Source organism: Stegostoma tigrinum, chromosome 1, assembly GCF_030684315.1.
Source record: "Stegostoma tigrinum isolate sSteTig4 chromosome 1, sSteTig4.hap1, whole genome shotgun sequence".
NCBI lineage: Eukaryota > Metazoa > Chordata > Chondrichthyes > Orectolobiformes > Stegostomatidae > Stegostoma > Stegostoma tigrinum.
Window position 1 is genome coordinate 159,361,641 of NC_081354.1, and position 25,707 is coordinate 159,387,347.

The 25,707-nt window shown below is 42.5% G+C and overlaps 1 protein-coding gene across 6 annotated transcripts in view; it reads left to right on the forward strand.

Annotated features, from left to right (window-relative positions):
- Positions 1–25,707, forward strand: part of dym (dymeclin) — a 438,871-nt gene that overhangs the window by 85,916 nt on the left and 327,248 nt on the right. The window lies entirely within an intron of this gene.

A 25,707-nucleotide genomic window follows, 5' to 3' on the forward strand; every position in this document is an offset into this window, starting at 1 on the left:
TTTCAGAATAAAGCTGCTACAAAAATAGAGAAATGAACAGGTCTGCAAATGAAAAAAAGTTGTAAAAAGGCTCATTAATTTGGTCATGGGGCATGAGTTTACTATTATTCTTAAATACTATTAAATTGTAGTTAGAATGAGGGGAGATAATGGCATTTTGGTATTATTGCTGGACTAGTAATGCTGGTTGGATGGAATATTCTGGGTGTCCAGTCTGGGAATTAAAAGTCTAATGATGACCACAATAACATTGTCAGTTGTTATAAAAAACCTATCTAGTTCTTTAGAGAAGGAAAACTGCTCTCCTTTCCTGACCTGGCCAGCATGTGACTTTAGACTTATGTCGAATGGTCAGCTTTTATTACCCAACTCTAATTTCTCTTGAGAAGGTGGTGGTAACCTGCTTTCTTGAGTTGCTGTTGGCCATGTTCTGTAGGTTGACCAACAGTGCTATTAAGGAAGGAGATTAATTGTGGGTATTTAATTGTGGTTGACTCTTAATGTGGGAGATAACAAGATGTACAACAGGCCAAGCAGCATCTTAGGAGCAGGAAAGCTGACATTTCGGGCCTAGACCCTTCATCAGAAATAGGGGAGGGGAAGAGGGTTCTGAAATAAATAGGGAGTGGGAGGGAGATGAATCGAAGATGGTTAGAGGAGAAGATAGGTGGAGAGGAGACAGTTAGGTCAAAGAGGCGGTGGGGATGGAGCCAGTAAAGGTGAGTATAGGTGGGGATGCAGGGAGGACGGGCAGCTCAAGGGGGCAGGATGACATTAGTAGGAAGGAAATGGGGGTGTGGCTTGAGGTGGAAGGAGGGGATGGGTGAGAGGAAGAACAGGTTAGGGAGGCGGGGACGAGCTGGGCTGGTTTTGGGATGTGGTAGGGGGAGGGGAGATTTTGAAGCTTGTAAAATCCACATTGATACCGTTGGGCTGCAGGGTTCCCAAGCGGAAAATGAGTTGCTGTTCCTGCAACTTTCAGGTGGCATCATTGTGAAAAGTCCAATAAGAGATTAGTGTGATTGGGTATAGTGTATTGAGATGATGAGAAACTTGGCTAGCTGACAGAAAACAAAGAGTAGAATTAAATGTTATTTTTCAGAATGGAAGGCAGTGACTACTGCAGGGATCAGTACCAGAGCGCCACTATTTGCATTTATGTTAATGATTTAAGTGAGGGAACTAAATGTGATGTCTCAAAATTTGCTGGTGACGCAAAGCTGGTTGGAAGGGTGAACTGAGGAAGATGCAGTGATGTTGCAGTGTGATTTGTACAGAGTGAGTGAGTTCAAGATTGAGTGGGAAAATGTGTACAGATTCAGTATAATGTGGATAAATGTTAGATTTTCCACTTTGGTAGCAAAAATAAGAATAAAAATAATAAGATTATTGTTTGAGTGGTTGTAAATCGATCTTCAACGAGACCTGTGCACCATCGCTGAAGGTAAGCATGCAGGTACAGCAGGCAGTAAGGAAGGCAAACTGTATGTTGGCCTTTATAGTGAGACGATTTGAGTTCAGGAACAAGGATGCCTTGCTGCAGTTATACAGGGCATTGGTGAGACCACATCTAGAATATTGTGTCCAATTTTCGTATCCTTATCTGAGGAAAGATGCTCTTGTTTTAGTGAGAGTGCAGCAAAGGTTTACAAAATTGATTCCTGGGATGGCAGGATTGATGTTTGAGGAGAAATTGAGTCAGTTAGGATTGTATTCACTGGAGTTTAATAGAAAACTACAAAAATCTAACAGCACTATGCAGCTTAGATGCAGAAGTGATGGGGTGTCCTGAACCAGGGATCATTCAAGGATAAGGGGCAAAATTGGTAGGACTGATATGAGGAGAAATTTCTTCACCCAAAGCATGGTGAGCCTGGTGAATTCACTTCTGCAGAAAGTGGTTGAGGGCAAAACGTTGCCTCTTTGAAAAGGAGGTAGACATTGTTCTTGTGGGTAAAGTGATCAAGGAATTTGGGATAAGGTGAGATCAGGGTATTAAGTTCAGTGATCAGCCAAGATCATAATGAATAGCAGAGCAGGCTTGGGATTGAATGGTCTACTCCTCCTCCCTATCTTTTATGTTTCTATGTTTGTATAATAAGATAAGAAGTCGGGAGATTTGCTGATTGTGCAGTGTTTATCATCATTAGAAACTCATCAGATACTGAAGTGGTTTTCAGTTCAGCAATACACTGGATAATATCCAGGCTTGGGCAACTTTGTGCCAGGTGATGGGAAAGACTGACACTTTCTGACAATACTGAGCCCCCTAGTATGAGCACCCTACTGTTTTCAGGAAATGGAACTGGACTAGCTATAAAAATATTGTTACTGCGAGAAGTAGGTCAGACACTTGAAATCCTTCAGCTGATAACTCAACTCACCTGACACAGCCTGTTCTCCTCTTGCAAGATGCAAGTTAGGTGTGTGATAGGATAAAAGCAGTGATGTGCTCCTGAGACTTTTTATAAAGCTCTAGTTAGGCTCCATTTAGAATACTGTGTCCAATATTGGGCCCCACACCTCAGGAAGGACATACTGGCACTGGAGTGTGTCCAACGGAGAATCACATGGATGATCCCTGGAATGGTAGGTTAAACGTACGATGAACGGCTGAGGATCCTGGGATTGTGTAATTGGAGTTTAGAATTTTGAGGGGAGATCTAATAGAAACTTACAAGATAATGTATGGCTTAGAAAGGGTGGACGCTGGGAAGTTGTTTCCGTTAGGTGGGGAGACTAGGACCTGTGGGCACAGCCTTAGAATTAGAGGAGGTAAATTTAAAATGGAAATGAGGAGACGTTTCTTCAGCCAGGGAATAGTGGGCCTGTGGAATCCATTGCCGTGGAGTGCAGTGGAGGCCGGGACGTTAAATATTTTCAAGGCAGAGATTGATAAATTCTTGATTTCAGAAGGAATCCAGGGCTGCGAGAAGAGTGCAGCGAAGTGGAGTTGAAATGCCCATCAGCCATGATTAAATAGCGGAGTGGTGTGATGGGCCGAATGGCCCTACTTCCACTCCTATGCCTTATGGTTTTATGGTCTTACTCCTCATTTGCTTGTAACGTTCCATCTAATCTGAGAGGCTGCGCTCAGAGGTCCCATTGATGCTGATTGGCGTGCAGACACATTGACTTCTGGTTTGGAAGTTGATGCTGTGCGTGGACCTCTGTATGTCTAAACATCTAAAAGATCATTACAGGGAGCATTGCTTGCCTGGTTTAGTGCAGCACCAGCAATGCTCCTCCATTGATTCTCAGCAGCAGTGGTGTGTTTCATCAGCAAGATGTGCTGCATAAATTCTTCTTGGACTGTACATTCCAATCCCACAATCACTGCCATCTTGAAGGACAAGGGCAGCAGATACCATGGGGACTCCACATCCTGTCAGTTCTCTACATTACTCACTATCTCAACCTGGAAATATACCTCTGTTCCTTCAGTATTGCTGGGTCAGAATCCTGGAGTCCCCTCCTAAACAGCTGTGTGTGTCCCCACACCAAATGGAGTGTAGCAAGAAGGGAACTCTCAACTATCTCCCCGAGCAATTAGAGATGACAAGAAGTACTGGCTCAACCAGTGAAGGCCACATCCCATGAATGAAGGATTTTTAAAAAAAATTAGTGAAGGCCACAGAAATTTTCCTTGACAAAATTAGATATAGAATGCCTTTGGCTATTTTTTCTTACAGGTCGTTGTTGAAATTGAGCCACTCTTGGCATTTAAGATGAAATTTAGGTAAACACTTATACACCACAAATATTGCTGTTTCTGAGGAAAGATGGTGTGCAAGTTTATTTTAAAGAAAACCTTGTGCACTTTAAAATGGTGTTGTCATTCTTTAACTTAAACAATTATGCTGTTTTCTTATGTATGGTATTTGACCTCAGTGCTGTATAGTTTTCTAAGTAAAGTTTGCTTTCTGTTAGAAAATTTCTTTGGCAACCTCTTTTATTTTAAAACACATTTGCAGTGTATTTTTGCTTAGTCTTCTCTTTTATATTGGTACTTGTCTATTTCCTAATCTTTCTACGTAAGGTTTGCCAGTAGATGGTGCTGGAGCCTATTTTACATATTGGCTTACTCACGGAAGATGGATGCTATGGCAATATAATGGTGTTCTCTCTGGATTGGTAATTTAGAGGCCCTGGCTAGGTTTTTGGGTCCTGGTTCAGATCCATTTACAGCAATTGCTAGAATTTAAATATGATTAGTTAGTAAATTGAATGAATTATTAACAGTTTGGAATTAAATGATGAGCTCAGTATTTATGACCTGAAATCCTCACTGACTGTTGTAAGAATACATCTGGTTCACTAATATCCTTTAGAAAAGGGTATCTGGTATTCTTAGTTTGGCTTACACATTGCTGTGTCTAGAGTCAACATGATTGACTTCAAGCTGCCCTTGAATTAGCTTTGCAATCCACTCAGTTGTACCAAATCACTACAGAAAAGTCAAAATGGATTAAAAATAGATGTAATTCTTATATTGCGTTTCACTCAATGTGCAATCTTGCAAAGTCCTCTTGACCAACATTCGAAGGTGTGTGCTGTGGGTAATGAGAGCCGTTGCCAAGACTAATTAAGCCACAGTCTGATGTAATATGCCCCAGACACCACCATTAACCCTACTGTCCCTCTGGTAGATGGATGTACCAAAAGTGGTGGTTCGCTGGTAGCCGTTTTGCTTGGGGAGTCCTGAACCTTTTCTTTGGATCCCAGAAAGACACTCAGCATATGGTCAAACATGGGCAAAGAAACCTGCTGATCATTATCCCTCCTACCCTCCCCTAATCTAATTCATTGATGTTCCTCCATGTTGCATTTATGTTTAATGCCATCATGAGGTGTGGGCATCGCTGGCTGGGCTGGCATTTATTGCTTGTCCTGAGTTGCCCTTGAGAACTGCTGCAATCCACGTGCTGTAGGTAGGTCCACAATACAGTTAGGTTGAGAAATCTAGGATCTTGACCCAGTGACAGTGAAGGACAGTATTTCCAAGTCAGGATGGTGAATGGTGTTGACAGAACTTGGTGGCTGTGGTGTTCCCATGTATCTGCCACCCTTGTCCTTCTAGATGGAAGTGATCGTGAGTTTGGAAGATACTGTCTAAGGATCTTTGAATTTCTGTAGTGCATAATCTACATAGTGCACACCACTGCTGCTGAACACTGCTAGTGAAGGTCATAGGTGTTTGTGAATGTGATGTCGATCAAGTGGGCTGCTTTGTCCTGGATGTTATCAGGTTTTGAGAGTGTTGGAGTTGTAAACATCCAGACAAGTGGGCAGTGTTCCATCACATTCTGGACGTATCTCGTGAATGGTGGGCAGGTTTTGGGCAGTCAGGAAATGAGTTACTTCAAGATTCCTAGCCCCTGGATGTGAGTTTGCTCGCTGAGCTGGAAGGTTAGTTTTCAGACGTTTCGTCACCATTCTAGGTAACATCATCGGTGAGCCTCCGGTGAAGCGCTGGTGGTATGTCCCGCTTTCTATTTATCTGTTTAGGTTTCCTTGGGTTGGTGATGTCATTTCCTGCATTTGTGATGTCATTTCCTGTTCTTTTTCTCAGAGGATGGTAGATTGATTTGGAGCCAATGTGTTTGTTGATGGAGTTCTGGTTGGAATGCCATGCTTCTAGGAATTCTTGTGCGTGTCTCTGTTTGGCTTGTCCTAGGATGGATGTATTGTCCCAATCAAAGTGGTGTCCTTCCTCATCTGTATGTAAGGATACTAGTGAAAGTGGGTCATGTCTTTTTGTGGCTAGTTGATGTTAATGTATCCTGGTGGCTAGCTTTCTGCCTGTTTGTCCAATGTGGTGTTTGTCACAGTCTTGCAAGGTATTTTGTAGATGACATTCATTTTGCTTGTTGTCTGTATAGGGTCTTTTAAGTTCATTAGCTGCTGTTTTAGTGTGTACCTAGCCTCTGTCCTGTTCTTGTAGCCACTATTTATCTGGTGAGTCCAGTTGAGTTTCTAGTTAATGGTAACCCCCAGGATGTTGATACTGGGGCTTCACTGACGCTAATGCCATTGACATCAATTGAGGATGATGCAATATACTTTGCATATTGCTTAGGCAGTAACCTAAATGTCTGTCACGAACAGTGAACTTGCTGAGACAGTTTTGGACATTTACGTCATTGATCTGTCTGCCTGGATGCATTATCCATAACCATGTTGGTGAGAATTCCATATCACGCTTGTGGAGACAAAGTCCTGTCATCACACTAAGGATTTCCTAGCTGGATTAGAAGCAGATTGTATGTAGCAACTCAAAATTGAGCTTCAGGATTGTGGTTTGTTAGCAATTGGAGATTTGTATTCAATTACAGTCTAAAATATCATGGCATGGCATATACTTCATTCTATCATTACTGTCAAGCCAAGGGGTCAACCTTGTACAATGAAAAGTGCAGGGTGGCATGCTGGGAACAGTGCCAGGGATACCTAAAGGTGAGATATCAACCTGGTGAAGCGACAACAAAGGACCATGTGTACCAAAATAGTTGACAGAGTTCCAAAGTAGCACACCCTCTGAGGGAAGATAAAGAAAGACATTTTGGGGGGTGAGCACAGTATTTCTTAAGAGGAAATTATAATGCTAAAGAGGATATTCGAGACATGCTAATTTGTTACTGTTTTGAAACATTAGAGGCATTATCACCAAAGATCCTCAGACAGCACCTTCCAAACCCATGACCACTTTCATCTAGAAGGACAAGGGCATCAGACATATGGGAACACCACTCCCTCCAAATCACTCACTGTCCTGACTTGGAAATATATCGCCATTCCCTCAATGTTCCTGGGTCAAAATCCTGGAATTCCCTCCCTAATAACATTGTGAGTCAACTCACAGCAGGAGGACTGCAGCGGCTCAAGAAGGCAGTTCACGACCACCTTCATAAGGGCAACTAGGGATGGGCAAGAAATGATGGTCAGCCAGTGATGCCTGTATCTCACAAATGAATGGAGGAAAAAAACTTACACTACTGGGTGCATCCCATACCCCACCAAAAGTGGGACTTGAATTATTCTGATATATGGTGGGATATTAATACAGGAGGTCTGAGACTTACAGATATATGATTTATGAATGCTTCTACTTATAAATGTGATCCTGTATATGGTTTTGAGTTTTAAAGACCTGACATATGAACACTTGCTGTATTTAAGAATGGCTGCTTTCCATTGTCCCGTATTGTGCTGCAACTTATGAACAGATTGCAGAACAGAATCCGTTCGCAAGCTGGCAACTACCTGTACTGTGAATATCAGAGATAGGGAAGTGTGTTCAGGAGAATTCGACTTGATGCACAACTCTTTTGTCCAAAAAGGAAGAAGCTATTTCTGGAACTGGATCTGGGGATTGAGGTGGATTAAGGAACTCAGTGATAGATGTGCTGCTGGAGGGTTGTTGAATTATAAAGTTACACCTTTGTTTAAACAAAGTGTAAGGGTAAACTGAGCAAAAGGGTAATCTGAACAAGAGGCTAAGATAATGAAATGTGAGGCTGGATGAACACAGCAGGCCCAGCAGCATCTCAGGAGCACAAAAGCTGATGTTTCGGGCCTAGACCCTTCATCAGAGAGGGGGATGGGGTGAGGGTTCTGGAATAAATAGAGAGGGGGAGGCGGACCGAAGATGGAGAGAAAAGAAGATAGGTGGAGAGGAGAGTATAGGTGGGGAGGTAGGGAGGGGATAGGTCAGTCCGGGGAAGACGGACAGGTCAAGGAGGTGAGATGAGGTTAGTAGGTAGGAGATGGAGGTGCGGCTTGAGGTGGGAGGAAGGGATGGGTGAGAGGAAGAACAGGTTAGGGAGGCAGAGACAGGTTGGACTGGTTTTGGGATGCAGTGGGTGGAGGGGAAGAGATGGGCTGGTTGTGTGGTGCAGTGGGGGGAGGGGACGAACAGGGCTGGTTTTGGGATGCGGTGGGGGAAGGGGAGATTTTGAAGCTGGTGAAGTCCACATTGATACCATTGGGCTGCAGGGTTCCCAAGCGGAATATGAGTGGCTGTTCCTGCAACCTTCGGGTGGCATCATTGTGGCAGTGCAGGAGGCCCATGATGGACATGTCATCTAAAGAATGGGAGGGGGAGTGGAAGTGGTTTGCGACTGGGAGGTGCAGTTGTTTATTGCGAACCGAGCGGAGGTGTTCTGCAAAGCGGTCCCCAAGCCTCCGCTTGGTTTCCCCAATGTAGAGGTAGCCACACCGGGTACAGTGGATGAACCTGTTCTTCCTCTCACCCATCCCTTCCTCCCACCCCAAGCCGCACCTCCATCTCCTACCTACTAACCTCACCCCACCTCCTTGACCTGTCCGTCTTCCCTGGACTGACCTATCCCCTCCCTACCTCCCCACCTATACTCTCCTCTCCACCTATCTTCTTTTCTCTCCATCTTCGGTCCGCCTCCCCCTCTCTCCCTATTTATTCCAGAACCCTCACCCATCCCCCTCTCTGATGAAGGGTCTAGGCCCGAAACGTCAGCTTTTGTGCTCCTGAGATGCTGCTGGGCCTGCTGTGTTCATCCAGCCTCACATTTTATTATCTTGGATTCTCCAGCATCTGCAGTTCCCATTATCACTGAACAAGAGGCTAATCGGTTTAACTTTGGCAGGAAAACATTTAGACCATAGAAAATAGAAGCAAAGTAGGCTTGATGAAGCCAAAAATCATATGGCGCCAGGTTATAGTCCAACACATTTATATGAAATCACAAGCTTTTGGAGTGTAGCCCCTTTGCCGGTGCAGTGAGAGGAGAGCACACAGACAGAGTTTATAGGCAGAGAGACCAAAGGATCATACAACTGGTGTGAGTGGAGTGAACAGACCTAAAATGGCTGGCTGACTGCCTTCTGTTGAAGCTTTAATTATTCATCCATTCCTGCATTCTAGAAATTGCAGAAGCAGGATATGGAGAACTGTTGTTTCGATTGATTGTGATGCAAATTCCAGAATCTGTTTCAAGTCACTGCCCTGAGATAATTAAAGGTTTCGTAAGTGTCTGCCTAACTTTCCAAACTTCAAGCAGGCAGAGCGATAAGAATATACAGTAGATGACATCTCAGGTCAGACACTAAATTGTAGGTTTGAGGCCTTGTCCAGTGTCTGTCTCAGAGTTTGACTTGGTGTTGTGTGATTCTTGTTTCTGATTGTGGTTGATCAGTAGCCTCTTCCTACCTTTTCCCAATATTCTTCAATTCTTTTGGCTCCAAGTGCTATATCCAATTCCTCCAAGAAGTTTTGACCTCGTCTGCTTTCTGTAATTGTGAATTCCACAAGTTTCCCACACTCTGGGTGAATAAAAATTCTCCTCAGTTCAGTCCTCAGTGGCTTACCCTGTTTCCTTAGACAGTATCCCCTGGTTCTGGACTCCCTGATCGTGGTGAACATCTTTCCTGCATCTATCCTCCCTGGTTTTGTTCGGATTTTATCTAATGTTCTTGAGTAGATCTGTAGCTTGGGTTGTGGATGCTGTGGTTGGTTCGCTCGCAGAGCTGATTCATTAATTCACAGACATTTCATTATCCTGCCGAATAGCATCATCAGTGCAGCTTTGCATGAAGCTCTGTGTTTTCCTGTCGGGTGTTTAAACTTCGGGGTTGGAATTGATATCTCATTTCCGATTTTTCTTCTCAGTGGTGTATGCATAGGGTCTAATTATTTGTTGATGGGCTTCTTGGTAGAGAACCAGGCCTGTAGAAATTCCCATGCTTGTCTCTGTTTGGCCTGTCCTAGAATCCTGATGTTGTCCCAATCAAATTGGTGGTTCTCCTTATCCGTATGAATGGAGATGAGTGAGTATTGGTTATGTCTTTTTTTGCTAGTTGGTGTTCATGTATTCTTGTGGGTAGTTTCCTTCCTGTCTGTCCAATATAACGTTTTACAGAATTTTATAGATTTCTGTGAGATACCTCCTTCGTTCTCCTGGACTTCAACAAATATAATCCTCATCAATTCAACTTCTGCTCGGATATTAGTTCTGCCTTGCCAGAAATCAGTCTGATAAACCTTTCCTGAACTCCCTCCATAGCAAGAACATCCTTCCTCCGATAGGGAGATTAAAGCTTTTATCTAAATGGGGGCAATTGCCTTGATTGAAGATTTTCGTTGGGGTTCCTCAGGGGTCAGCACTAGGGCAGCTCCTTGTCTTTTTTAATTACATATGAATGACGTAGGTTTGGATGCACCCAGTACAAATCCGAACTTTGGTGATGCAGAACGTGGAAGTAATGTGAGATGGTAAGAGCTGCAGATGCTGGAGCCAGAGATAACATAGTGTGGAGCTGGAAGAGCACAGCAAGCCAGGGAGCATCAGAAGAGCAGGAGAGTTGACGTTTCGAACAGTACCTACCTGCATTCACCTACTACCATCCCACCTACCTTCCCGGGCTCCACCCTTCCACTCTCTCTTTATTTCGAAGCTCCCTTTTGCCTCCCATTTCTGAAGAAGGGTCCTGACCCAAAACGTCATCGATTGGAGACTCATAGAATCCCTACAGTGCAGATAGAGGCAATTAGGCCTTTTGAGTCTGCATTGCACCTCCAAAGAGCATCTCACCCAGAGTCCACCCTTCATCCTGTAACCCTGCATGAGGGTAATTAATGGGCAATTTTTTAGTACGACCAATCCATCTAGCCTGTATCTCATTGGACAGTGGATGAAAACCACAGCACCCGGAGGAGAAACATGGCGACACAAGAATGTGCAAACCCCACACAGACAGTCACCCCAGGCTGGAATCGAACCCAGGTCCCTGGTGCTGTGATGCAACAATTCTAACCGCTGCCCCTGAAGCAGATGTTCTTCTCAACATTTCCTCTTTCAAGGAAAAGAGATTTGATTGAAGCGTTGGAAATCATGAGAGGTCTAAGCAGAATAGATAAAAACAGTACTCATTGATGGAAGAGTCAATAACCAGAGAATATAGATTGAAAGCGATTATAAAAAGAAACGGACATGTGGAAAACCTTTTTACGCATTGGATCTGAATGGTAGCGGAGAGTGTATGATGGACAAACATTTAGTAAAGGTTTTCAAAAGGAAGTGAGTCAGAACCTGCATAGCATTTTTCAGTGCTTTAGGAAGAAAGGGGAGTGAAATGAGCTAAATTACTTTGCGGGCTTTCCACACACTCAAACTTGCAGTTTTCGGTTTCTAGGTGTCTTTCTGTTAAGCCACTTCAGGGTTTGTCTTCAACCCTGACTTTTTTTTTGGGGACTGCTGCACTGACTGCACCTTTTTATTCTGACTGAACCTGCATAGATGCAATGTGACCTCCTAGAGAGTTCTATCTTTTTGAGGTACTGGCCCCTGTCACTAGGCAACACTTTTTTTTAAATAGATAGTAGGAACTGCCAATGCTGGAGCCTAAGATGACAAGGTGTGGAGCTGGAGGAACACAGCAGGTCAGGCAGCGTCAGAGGAAAGCTAACGTTTTGGGTCAGGGCCCTTCTTCAGCTAAAAGGATCTGCTCTGAAGAGGGGTCCCGACCCAAAATGTTAACTTTCCTGCTTCTCTAATGCTGCCTGACCTGCTGTGTTCCTCCAGCTCCACAGTTTTTTTAAAAACCCTTGTTTCTAACTCATTAAATTGTTTTCAAACCTGTAAACGTTCATTAAAAGTATATTTGCTGCAGTGGACACTGAAGAAGGTTACCTCAAGAGTACAACAGGACCTTGATTAGTTGGGCAAATGGGCTGAGGAGTGGCAGATGTAATTTAATTTAGATAAATGTGACGTGCTGCATTTTGGTAGGGCAAGTCTGGGCAGGATTTATACGCTTAACGGCGTATTGCTGCAGTGTGTTGCTGTACAGTGAAACCCTGGAATCCAGGTTCGTAGTTCCTTGAAAATGGAGTTGCAGGTAGATACGTTGGCAAGAAAGGTCTTTGGTGCGCTTGCCTTCGTGGTCATTGCATTCAGTTAAAAAGTCAGTGAGATAGGACATTAGGTAGGCACTTTAGGAATACTGAGTTCAGTTCTGGTCTCTCTGCTGTAGCAAAGGTGTTGTTAAACCTGAAAAGGTTCAGAAAAGATTTATAAGGATGTTGTCAGGGTTGATGGGTTTGAGCTATTGGGAGAGGCTGGAGCATCAGATGCTGAGAGTTGACCTGATAGAAGTTTATAAAGTCATGAGGGGCATGGATAGAGTGAATAGCCATGATCCTTTTGTCAGGGTATGATAGAGATAAACCGAACGGCATGCATGTAAGCTGACAGGGAAAAATTTAAAAGGGACCTAAGGGGCAACCTGTTCAGACAGGGGGTGGTGCATGTATCGAATGAGCTGCCAGAGGAAGTGATAGAGGCTGGTACACTTGTAACATTTAAGAGTTATTTGGATGGATATATTAATGGGAAGGCTTTAGTGCGCTATGGACCAAATGTTGGCAAATGGGACTAGACTAATTTAGGATATCTGGACAGCGTGGATGAGTTGGACCGAAGGGTCTGTTTCTGTGCTGTACATCTCTTTGACCCTGTGAATATGTATCAACAACTTTCAGAAAATCCTTCACTATGCACAACTCAAAAGTGAAACTAAACTTAATATAGAAATATAAATCAAACAAAAATATATGTCATTTCTTAACTTTGTAACCCAAATTTTCAAATAATAACGGTGTCATTAAGCAATAGCACCAGTATTGCAATATTTATTTACTCATAGTTCCTTTTGCTTTTGGTACTTCCCATTTACATGCCAGTTCGTAATCCTTTGTGTCAGCAATGGATTTGGCAGGTGATTTTACTGCTGAATACTTAGCTTGTCACTGTCCATAGTATTTATTGAACCATTGTAGAATGTATGCTTCGTAATTATGTTTGAAATCTGCAATTTCTTTCCTCAAAATATTTATTCCTGACTTTTGAAAAGTGCCAAGTGACCTGAGATAATTGTAAAAATACTAGAGGAACATATTGCTATTTAAAATAGTATGACGTGACTTGAATATTCATTGTAATTAACTCTATGTAGCTATCCATTCCACTATTCCTTTCTATCTCCCTCTATTCCTGGACATTGTGCCTTTGTTCAAACTTTCTTTTATTGTAATGTTGACTTTAAAATTTTATGACCCACTAATTTATTTCTGAATTGTCCTATTGTGGTTTCTGTTACTCTGTAAATGCCTGTGTCAGTGTTCGATAGAAAACTTAATAATGCTTATAACCAGCAATAAAATTTGTACAGTTTTCATGCACACTTATTGAACTGGCCTTTGGCAGTCATTGAGACAACATGCACCTTCTTATACCAGCATCATCATATTGTTCCTACTAGTGCTGGATGATGTACAGTTTTTAAATAATAGGATCCTGTATTTATTTCCATTAAATGTTTCAATCAGCTTCTCACAAGAAGTGATGACAGATGAATTTAATCATAAATGAGTAATTTACAAACAATGAATCACAGCTGTGAAAAGGAATGGCAGGATTTGACTTCATTTCAGTTTCTAAAGGAAAGTTTAAGATTTATTGAAAGACAAATTCCAAAGTGTATTGTATTAAGACTTTGCATGATGTTATGGTGAAACTGTGGCAATTTCATGAGTAATGTATGCGAACGAGTTCAAAATACACAGAGCCAGATTACAGATTTGACTCAAAATTCCCCAAACATCCAGGAAAGTTCAATTATGGGCAACCACTCAGAAGAAGTTCAGGTATGTAGAATGGGTAGAATTGGTGAGGAGCTGCTTCACTCATCATAGATTTAGTCCCACCCACTTTGCTGCTGAAAGGTTTGCTATGAATGTTTCAGTAGCAAACAGTGGCGAGAAACAACCCGGGCAAGTAAAGAAGAAAAGATTCTGTACAAGCAAATCTCTTTGGCTGTTTACTGTTGCCAGAAAACTGACTATACTTACCTTGCTTGTAAAAAACTTAGAACATAATGTCTTTTTAAAAAAAATGGGCAGCACTTACTAGTCAAACCCAAGCATGCTATGAATTCTGCTAATGACCAATTTAAATGATCAGTTTAGATCTAAATATGGATCATTTCCACTTGCTATAAGCTAAATATATTTGTGTGTTGGGCCTGACCTCTGCAAACAGGACGTTTTTGCTTTTATTATTTCTTGAATTAAACAAAAGGGGTCAATACGTCCCTCGTCCAATTCCCTGGCAACATCTTGATCAATGAGGGTCAACCTCTCAACTAATGACCATCCTTTTCTCATACCGCACACGCTGTTTCTCCCTTTGATATCCTGGTGTCTGCCCTGATGAATGCAAGATGTAAAGCTTTTGACAATGTACATCAGCAATAAGCTTAATTTGTAAGTGGCATTTTCTAAGTGAAAGTCTGATTTTTGTTGTGAAAAAACTGAACTGCTGGAATTTGTATCAGCACTGATGCTGTAGTTCTATCTGCCTGCATTGCTGTGATAGAATAAACAGCTCAATTTTGGCAGGTTTTGGAGCTATTGCCACCAGACATTAGGATGGCAAATGGATGTCAATCTTCATATCTGTTGTGACTTTTGAAATAGATGGCATTTTGCATTGTATTTTCACACAGCTTGACCCATAGGAAAAGAATGATATCTGTTAATTTTTTCAGGTTTTTACATGATGTGTGTGGAATTTTGAGTATTTTGACAAACCCAGCTCTGAAGATGGGGTCTTCCAAGTTCATCAATTATTCATGCTTTGCCTTCCATGTGCTATAAATTGGCAGATTGTGCATTTTTTGACCAAAGAGTCAGTAGTGTAAAGCCTTTCCTCCGCGTGGATCGGTTGAGCTGAATAAAAACAGAAAATGCTCTTAATATATAGTGAGCATCTGAGGAGACAAAACAGTTAATATTACAGGTCAATGTAATAAAATGTGAGGCTGGAAGAACACAGCAGGCCCAGCAGCATCTCAGGAGCACAAAAGCTGACGTTTCGGGCCTAGACCCTTCTTCAGACTCTGATGAAGGGTCTAGGCCCAAAACGTCAGCTTTTGTGCTCCTGAGATGCTGCTGGGCCTGCTGTGTTCATCCAGCCTCACATTTTATTATCTTGGATTCTCCAGCATCTGCAGTTCCCATTATCACTGATACAATATTACAGGTCAATAGCCTTTCATCAGAACTCCAGTAGTATCCACAATATTTTGATTTTGTTGGGTTAGATTAAATAGCTTGTTTCTTTGCTGGAGATGCAATGTAACATGCTAAATATCTTTATCAGTCATGAAGACAGCAATAACTAATATTGATTAATTTTAATAATATTCCATGTATGTGCAATTACAAGATCACTGATTTGCTGTTATTGAGAAAGGATGAATTTTGTTTTATTACAAAAGAGCTTTCATGATTTTCCCATTTATTTTGGGATTCACGTTCTGCACTTTTTTTTTCAAAATATGGGAAGCTGTTATCTTTGGCAACAAGTACAACTGTTCTTCATTCATTGTCTGTCTCTTTTCTTTAACCACTGAGTTAATTTGATTGAAACTTTCCAAAGCATGATTTATGTTGATTCTGGGTTAAGAAAATATAAGCTATTGAGGAAAAATATGGTTTAATAAAACTGAAGAATTCATTGAATTCACACTATGAACAAATTGGTTACCCTGTTTGCCTACGTAACATGGATTGTCAAGGATTTCAGAATGTTTTTGGATGTGAAGAATATATGAATGCAACTACTGTCTCCTTTGCCTCCCAAATTTTCTCCAGCAGGCTAACTGGGCAACTGATGTTTTCACTGCTGTATATCATCACTACTGTATGGTATCAGATTCGTTATGGCTCAGCTATGCAGAATAAATACTTTTAACCTCGGATAGCAACATTACTGAGTCATTAATACAGATTCACTTCTTATAAGTTGTTTATCCTTGTATTATGCCCCTTCCGATATCTTCACTATCACCTCAGTGTCAAATTTTACTTTATAACATTTCTTTGGAGTGCTTTGGGATATTTTATTAAGTTAACAATGCTAAATAAATACAAGTTGTTCCTTTCTGGATGCAATCGGTGATGTACAAATAGGCTTAGTAGATATTTCTTAAATAAATATTCTCTGATAAATTGTGCCCAAAAAAATCTGTTTCTAAGGATGTTCAGTGCTTGCTGTGTTAATCAGCTCAAGTTTGAAAGGTTCACCAACAGTGGATCAATGAAGCATAGAATGAAAGCTTTTGGCATTGTCTTATTGCTTACGTACCAGTTACGTGGATTATATTCATTGAAAGTAAAGATAAAGAGATTAATTGACAGTGAGACAGTTTTACAACTGACAATAAGACTCCAAAGAAACGACAAGACTTCTGACTTGAATTTCTTTTTTAGGATTGATCATTCTTTTTGATAGCCAGAGACTTTTCCCCAGGGCAGGATTGACTGCCACGAGGGGTCATAGTTTTAAGGTGTTAGGAGGAAGGTATAGAGGAGACGTCAGAGGGAGGTTCTTCACCCAGAGAGTTGTGTGCGCATGGAATAGTTTGCCTGTGGTAGTCTTGGAAGCAGAGTCATTAGTGACATTTAAGCGACTGCTGGACATGCACATGGACAGCAGTGAATTGTGGGGAATGTAGGTTAGGTTATTTTATTTTAGGATTAGGATTATTCCACGGCACAACATCGTGGGCGTAAGGGCCTGTACCGTGCTCTACTTTTCTATGTTCTATCTTCTATTCTGAATTTTAGATATTTCCATCTATGACATTTCCTTAGTTTGATGGATGAGAAGGGTGAATTTGAGAAGCATGATGTAATATGGTCCCTTCTTATGTTTATCATTGTTTGCCATAGCAACAGAAAATGGTCAATCTGTAGGTATTTACAGATGTTAAAAATGTGGTATTAGAGATTTGAATGAAAACAGCTTATTCTATAAAAATTTAAGTCATAATGGTTGCATTTGCTGAGGGAGAACAATTATCCCTCAATCAGTATTTTTCAGTCAAACAATGATTGTCTTGTCATTGTCACATTGCTGTTTTCAGGGGCAGTTGCATGCAAATTTACTGTTGCATTGACTGGTGCTGTTGTGAATGGCCACGCTATTCAGGACTGTACATGACAGGAACCCTGATAATGTCGGTTTACTGGAAAAAATATTTGCCATCTGTGCAGACTTGCCACACCTGCAGTTCACTGTCAAGGTACTGGTGTAATGGATGGGTGAACTGGTGTATGCCATCAGCCTGGCTGTCACTGGTTACATTGCTGACACTCCCAACAAATAATACTGACAAGGCAGATGAGCTTAGGGCTTGGATCGGTACCTGGAGGTATGATGTTATTGCTATTACTGAGACTTGGTTGAGGGAAGGGCATGACTGGCAACTAGTTGTCCCAGGATATCGATGCTTCAGGTGGGATAGAGAGGGAGGTAAAAGGGGTGGAGGAGTTGCAGTAATGGTCAAAGACGATATCACAGCTGCACTGAAGGAGGGCCCCATGGAGGACTCAAGCAGTGAGGCAATATGGGTAGAACTCAGAAATAGGAAGGATGCAGTAACAATGCTGGGGCTGTACTACGGGCCTCCCACCAGCGATCATGAGATAGAGGTACAAATATGTAAACAAATAAAGGAAAGGTGTAGGAGAAACAGGGTGGTGGTGATGGGAGATTTTAATTTTCCCAACATTGACTGGGATTCACTCAGTGTTAGGGGTCAAGACGGAGCAGAATTTGTAAGGTGTGTCCAGGAGGGTTTTCTAGAGCAGTATGTATGTAGTTCAACTCGGGAAAGGGCCAGACTGGACCTGGTGCTGGGGAATGAACCTGGCCAGGTGGTTGATATTACAGTAGGGGACTACTTTGGAAGTAGCGACCGCAATTCTGTAAGTTTTACAATACTCATGGACAAGGATAGGAGTGGTCCTAAAGGAAGAGTACTAAACTGGGGGAAGGCCGACTATACCAAGATTCGGCAGGATCTGAGGAATGTAGATTGGGAGAAACTGTTTGAAGGTAAATCCACATTTGATATGTGGGAGGCTTTTAAGGAGAGGTTGATTAGCGTGCAGGAGAGACATGTTCCTGTGAAAATGAGGAATAGAAAAGGCAAGATTAGGGAACCATGGATGTCAGGTGAAATTGTGAGACTAGCCAAGACAAAAAAAGGAAGCATACATGAGGTCTAGGCGACTGAAGACAGACCAAGCTTTGCAAGAATATCGGGAATGTAGAGCGAATCTGAAAAAAGGGATTAAGAGGGCTAAGAGAGGACATGAGATATTACTGGCAAACATGGTTAAGGAAAATCCCAAAGCCTTTTATTCATATATAAAGAGCAAGAGGGTAACTAGAGAAAGGATTGGCCCACTTTAGGACAAAGAAGGAAAGTTATGCACTGAGTCAGAGAAAATGGGTGACATTCTTAACGAGTACTTTGCATCGGTATTCACCAAGGAGAGGGACATGACGGATGTTGAGGTTAGGGATAGATGTTTGCTTCGTCTAGGTCAAGTTGACATAAGGAAGGAGGAAGTGTTAGGTATCCTAAAAGACATTAAGGTGGACAAGTCCCCAGGTTGGGATGGGATCTATCCCAGGTTACTGAGGGAAGCGAGAGAGGAAATAGCCAGGCCCCTAACAGATACCTTTGCAGTGTCCTTTGACACGAGTGAGCTCCCAGAGGACTGGGGACTTGCTAATGTTGTCCCCTTGTTTAAAAAGGGCAGCAAGGATAATCCAGGTAATTATCGACCGGTGAGCCTGACGTCACTGGTAGGGAAGATACTGGAGAAGATACTGAGGGATAGGATCTATTGGCATTTGGAAGAAAATGGGCTTTTCAGTGATAGGCAACATGGTTTTGTACAGGGAAGGTCATGTCTTACCAACTTAATAGAATTCTTTGAGGACGTGACAAAGTTGATTGATGAGGGAAAGGCTGTAGATGTCATATACATGGACTTCAGTAAGGCGTTTGATAAGGTTCCCCATGGTAGGCTGATGGAGAAAGTGAAGTCACATGGGGTCCAAGGTATGCTAGCGAGATGGATAGAAAACTGGCTGGGCAACAGGAGACAGAGGGTAGTAGTAGAAGGGAGTTTCTCAAATTGGAGACCTGTAACCAGTGGTGTTCCACAGGGATCTGTGCTGGGACCACTGTTGTTTGTGATATATGTAAATGATCTGGAGGAAGGTGTAGGTGGCCTGATCAGCAAGTTTGCTGATGACACTAAGATTGGTGGAGTAGCTGATAGTGAAGGGGACTGTCAGGAATTACAGCATATGTGCCGCATACAGAATATAGATAGAGTGGAGAGTTGGGCAGATAAATGGCAGATGGAGTTCAATCCGAGCAAATGCGAGGTGATGCATTTTGGAAGATCAAATTCAAGGGCGAACTATACAGTAAATGGAAAAGTCCTAGGGAAAATTGATGAACAGAGAGATCTGGGTGTTCAGGTCCATTGTTCCCTGAAGGTGACAACGTAGTCAGTAGGGTGGTCGAGAAGGCATATGGCATGCTTTCCTTCATTGGGCAGGGTATTGAGTACAAGAGTTGGCAGGTCATGTTGCAGTTGTATAGGACTTTGGTTCAGCCACATTTGGAGTACTGTGTGCAGTTCTGGTCGCCACATTACCAAAAGGATGTGGATGCTTTGGAGAGGGTGCAGAGGAGGTTCACCAGGATGTTGCCTGGTATGGAGGGTGCTGGCTATGAAGAGAGGTTGAATAGCTTAGGATTATTTTCATTAGAAAGACGGAGATTAAGGGGGGACCTGATTGAGGTCTACAAAATCCTGAGGGGTATAGACAGGGTGGATAGCAAAAAGCTTTTTCCCAGAGTGGGGGACTCAGTTACTAGGGGTCATGAGTTCAAAGTGAGAGGAGGAAAGTTTAAGGGAGATAGGCGTGGAAAGTTCTTTACACAGAGGGTGGTGGGTGCCTGGAACGTGTTGCCAGCGGAGATGGTAGATGCAGACACGTTAGCGTCTTTTAAGATATATTTGGACAGGCGCATGGATGGGCAGGGAGCAAATGGACACAGACCATTAGAAAATAGATGACAGGTTAGACAGAGGATCTTGATTGGCGCAGGCTTGGAGGGCTGAAGGGCCTGTTCCTGTGCTGTAGGTTTCTTTGTTTCTTTGTTTTGTTTCCCCTGCCGCCCACTGACTCCCAAAGATGTTCATGTTGGCCCATGTTGACTTTGGTAGTGAGTCTGTGATTGCTACATTTCTTCTGGCATACGATGCCACAGTTTTTTGTTTGATTATGTCTTATGTCTTTGTTGTAATTTCTGGTTAGAATCATAGAACCCCTACTGTGAAGAAAGAGACCTTTGGGCCCATCAAGTCTGCACCGAACCTCTGATTCTTGTAACCCATGGTGCAGAACGGTGGCTCAGTGGTTCACACTGCAGGATCCCAGCGCCAGCGACCCGGGTTCGATTCCAGCCTCGGGCGACTGTCTGTGTGGAGTTTGCACATTCTCCCCATGTCTGCATGGGTTTCTTCCAGGTACTCCGGTTTCCTCCCACAGTCCAAAAATGTGCAGTACAGGTGGATTGGCCATGCTAAATTGCCCATAGTGTTCAGGGGTGTGTGGATTATCGGGCGATGGGTCTGCGTGGGATGCTGCAAGGGGCGGTATGGACTTGTTGGGCCGAAGGGCCTGTTTCCACACTGTAGGGCATCTAATCTAATCAACAATAAGAGGGATGGTTAGCTCAGATGGTTGGACTGTTGGTTTTAGATGTGAGTTATGCCAATATTGTAGATTCAATTCCCATACTGGTTAAGGTTACTATGAAGGTGCCACCTCTCAACCTTTCCCTTCGCCTGAAGTGTGGTGATCCACTACCAGTCTTCTCTCTAATGAAAGAGTAATCCTGCCGCCTGGTGGCACTGAGGTGACTTTGCTTTTGTTCTCTGCAACCTATCAACTCTAATCAGTCCATACTGAAGTCCAGATATACACAAAGCTGATTTTCCAGCATGATCCACAGCTTAAGGACATGTGAACCAGGACCAGTTTGGACCCTTGAGCCTGCTCTGCTATTTAATATGATCACGGCTGATCGCGTCTTGGTCTCAACTCCAATTTCATTCCTGCTCCCCATAACTCTTCAACCCATTATTCATGAAAAATCTGTCTCCTTCCTTCTTAAATTTACTCAATGTCTCAGCATCCACCATACTCTGGGGTAATGAATTTGACAGGTTTACGACCTTTTGAGAGAAGTAATTCCAGCTACCACTTATCCTAAAGCAATACCTCATTCTAGATTGTCCCAAGTGAGGAAGCATCCTTTTTATATCTACTTTCAAATCCCCTTTTGACATCTCATATACTGCAATTGGATCTTCTCTCCTTTTAAACTCTAGAGAGTGTAGGCCTAAACTGCTCAATCTCTTTTAATAAGACAAACTCCTCGTCTCTGAGATCAATTACTAAGCCTCCTCTGAACTCCCCCCAATCCAACCTCATCCCTCCTCGAGTAAGGGGATCAAAATTATAAGCAGTACTGCAGGTGTGATCGCATTAACACCTTGTACATTGCAGCAACACTTCCCACATTTATACTCTATTTATTTAGCAATAAATACCAAAATTTCATCTGCCTGCCTTCTTGTCTGCTGTACCTGCAAGCAAGTTTTCTACGATTCTTGCACAAGGACTCTCAGATCCCTCTGCAGTAAAGTATTCTGAACTTTCTCTCCATTTAAATAGTAAATTGCTTTTTTATTCTTCTGACCAAAGTAGATAACTTCTCACTTACGTTAAACTTCATCTGCCAACTTTTGGCCTATTCACCAGAACTATCCATATCCATTTGTAAATATCTCATTCCTTTATTCAGCTTACCTTCCCACCTATTTCAGTGACATCTGCAAATTTGTTAATAGTACTTTTTATCCATCCATTTAGATCATTGTTATTGATTGTAATTGGTTGGGGCCTGATGACTGAACCCTGTGGTACTCAATAGTTACATCTTGCTAACCAAAGAAAGACCCATTGACACCGACTACATGGTTTCTAGTGTTCAGTTAGTCCTCTGTCCAAGTTAATAAGTTATCCTTAACCACATTTGACCTTACCTTGAGTATTAACCTTTTTGGGTGGCACCTTATCAAATGTCTTCTGGAAGTCCAGACATATTATCCAGATATCCCATTATCTACCTTGTTTATTAAAGACATTTGATTTACAGGGGATTTGGAATCTCACTTCAAAGCTGTGTTTTTTTTCCTTTTTGCCGTCATTTTAGAGTCGCCACACTCTCAATGCAGTGGCAGTGTCTCACGTTTTGAGTGCTTTTTGGCCTTAGCCCTACCCATAAAACAGATTTGGGTAGGAATTCCACCTGAGGACCCCTTAATGGCCCTGCAACTTTGGTGACTTGCCTTGTGCTGACTTGTGTCCATTTAGCATCAATCTTTAATCACTATTCTGTCTGACCCTGTATGTAAAGGGTCTGTGCTGCCTGGAATTTCATTGCATACAGCCTCAATCTTCGCTTTTGTGTCTGTCTCCTGATGGTCGTCAATTTTGTAATGTGATTCCGTGCTCTTCAAATGCCAATCTTCAAATTTACACTGGTGCTCCTATATTGAGTTATTTACCTTTTCCATGCAGACTGACCACAAGCAGTGTTGATAAACCATAAAATCAAAATAATATTTACTCAGTTTTTTAAAACTGGAATATGACCACTGCTGGTTAGTCCAATTGCTGCCATCCCTGTTTTCCTTTGAGGTGATGTTAATAAGCTACTGGCTTGAAATTCTGCAGTTCGTGTGATGCAGTGCAGATCAGAAAGGATTCCAAAATTTGACCTAGTGACAGTGAAGGATCCCTGATGTATTTCTAAATCAGGGTGGTATGTGACTTGGAGTGGCAGTTTCAGATGTTGACTTTCCCTTGTGTTTGTTACACATCCTTCCAGGTAGCGGAGACCTTGAGTTCGGAAGAAACTGTAATAGGCCCCTTGATAAAATGCTGCAGTGCTTGTTGTAAACACTTAATATTGCTGCGACTGCATATTGACCATAAGACATAGGAGTAGAAGTTAGGCCATTTCAGCCCATTGAATTTGCTCCGCCATTCAATTGTGACTGATAAGTTTCTCAGTCCCATTCTTCTGCTTTCTCCTCATGATAATCAAGAACCTATCTGTCTCCATCTTAAATGTACTCAATGACCTGGCCTGCACAGCCTTCTGTGGCAGTGAATTCCATAGGTTCACCACTCTCGAAGAAGCTTCTCCTTTTCTCTGTTCTAGAAGTTCTTCCCTTTACTGTGCTCTTGGGTCCTAGTCTTTGCTATTAACGGAAGCATTTTCCCAACATCCCCTCTGTCCAAGCCATTCAGTGTTCTGTAAGTTTCAATTAGGTTCCCCCCTCATCCTTTTAAACTCCATCGAGTTTGTACCCAGAGTCCTCAAACGTTCCTCATATGGTTAAGCTTTCCATTCCTGGGACCATTCTCATAAATCACCTCTGAACCTGCTTCAGGGCCAGTACATCTTTCCTGAGATACAGGGCCCAAAACTGCTCTCAATATTCCCAATATGGCCTGACCAGGGCCTCTGAGAGCCTCAGAAGTACACCCCTGCTATTATATTCAAGTTGTCTGAAAATAAATGCCAAAGTTGCATTTGCCTTCCTAACTATTCCTGATCAAATCTTGCCTGTCCAAGTGCAGACTAATTTTCTCTTTCATTATTTGTTGATAAGGTTGTAAAGGAGGTGTATGGTATGCTGGCTTTCATTAATGGGGGGGGATTGCGTTGGAGAGCCATGAGGTTATGCTGCAGCCCTATAAAACTCTGGTTAGACCACACTTGGAATTTTGTGTTCGGTTCTGGTGACCTCATTATAGTAAATATGTTGAAGCTTGAGAGAGGATATGAAGGAGATTTACCAGGATGCTGCCTGGACTGGAGGACAGAACTTATGAGGAAAGGTCGAGGGAACTAGGGCTTTTGTCGTTGGTGTGACGAAGAATGGGAGGTGTCTTGATAGAGATGTACAAGATAATGAGAGGCATAGATAGTGGATAGTCAGTGATTTTTTTTTTCCCAGGGTAGAAATGACTGTTACAAGGGGGCATAATTTTAAGGTGATTGGAGTATAGGGGTAGGTTCTTCATACAGAGTGTGGTGGGTGCATGGAATTCACAGCCAGTAGTGGTAGTGGAGTCAGATACTTTAGAGACACTTGATAGGCACATGGAGGATAGTAAAATGTACGGTATGCAGAGTAGTTTGATTTTAGAGTAGGATAATAGGTCGGCACAACATTGAGGGCCGAATGGCCTGTACTGTGCTGTACTGTTCTATATACTGACTCAACCTACAAGTTTACCTTGAGAGAATCCTGAACTGGAACTCTCAAGTCTCTTTGCACTTCAGACTTCTGAATTTTCTCCCCATTTGGAAAATATTCCGTACCTTTCTTCTTCTTACCAAAGTGCATGACCTTCCACTTTCCCACATTGTACTCCATCTGCCACTTCTTTGCCCACTCTCCTGACCTGTCCAAATCCTTTTACAGCTTCCCCGCATCATCAATACTACCTGTCCCTCAACCAATCTTTGTATTCTCTGCAAACCTAGACAGAATGCCCTCAGTTCCTTCATCTAGATCATTAATGTACAAAGTGAAAAGTTGTGGGCCCAACACTGACCCTTGTGGAACACCACTTGTCACTGACTGTCATTCTGAGAAAGACCCTTTTATCCCCACTCTCTACTTTCTGCTAGACAGCCAATTTTCTATCCATGCTAGTACCTTGCATCTAACACTTGTGGGCCCTAATCTTACTCAGCAGCCTCCTGTGCGGCACATTGTCAAAGGCGTTCTTGAAGTCCAGGTAGATATCATTTATTGTCTGTCCTTGGTCTAACCTGCTCATTATTTCCTCAAAGAATTCGAGCAGCTGTTACAGACATGACCTCCCCTTGATGAAGCCGAGCTGACTCTGCACGACATCATCATGTACTTCAAGTATTCAGAAATCTCATCCTTCACAATGGACTCCATAACCTTGCCAACGACCGAGGTTAGCCTAATTGGCCTGTAATTTTTGGTCTTTTGCCTTACTCCCTGTTTAAACAGGGGTGTCATGTTAACAATTTTCCAGTCCACTGGGACCCTCCCTGACTCTAGCAATTCCTGAAAGATCACCACTAACACCTCCACTACCTCTTCAGCTATCTTCTTGATTGCGGAGGGAGTAAACATTGAAGGTGGTTGAGAGGGTACAGAAAACAAAAGATGCTGGAGATCACTCTTGGTCAGACAGCATCCATGGGGAGACAGGGCAAGCTGACATTTTGAGTCCTAGATGATTACACATTAAAGCTGATGTGAAATGTAGAGGGGACTGCACTGAGCCACAGTGCTGCCTAGATCATTCCAGGGCAGGAAGACTCTGCACGAGAATGACAGGTTGCACTTAAGCTGGAGGGGCTTTGCGAGTGCCACTAAGGAGCATTTGAACGAGTGTGTCAGGGTGTGTGAACCAGAGCAGTGGATGAGTATATGGAGTGATTGAGATAGTAGTGATTAAGTCAAGTAAGTCTAATCGGAAGAACAGGCTGGGCCAGGTTAATAAATATGGGGCACTGGCTGTCTGAAGTCTATTTATTTTAATATAAAGAGCATAAAAGGTAAGGCAGATGAATTTAGAGCCTGGATTAGCACATGGAATTACAATGTTGTAGCTATTACAGAAACTTGGTTGGGAGAAGAACTGGATTGGCAACTCAACATTC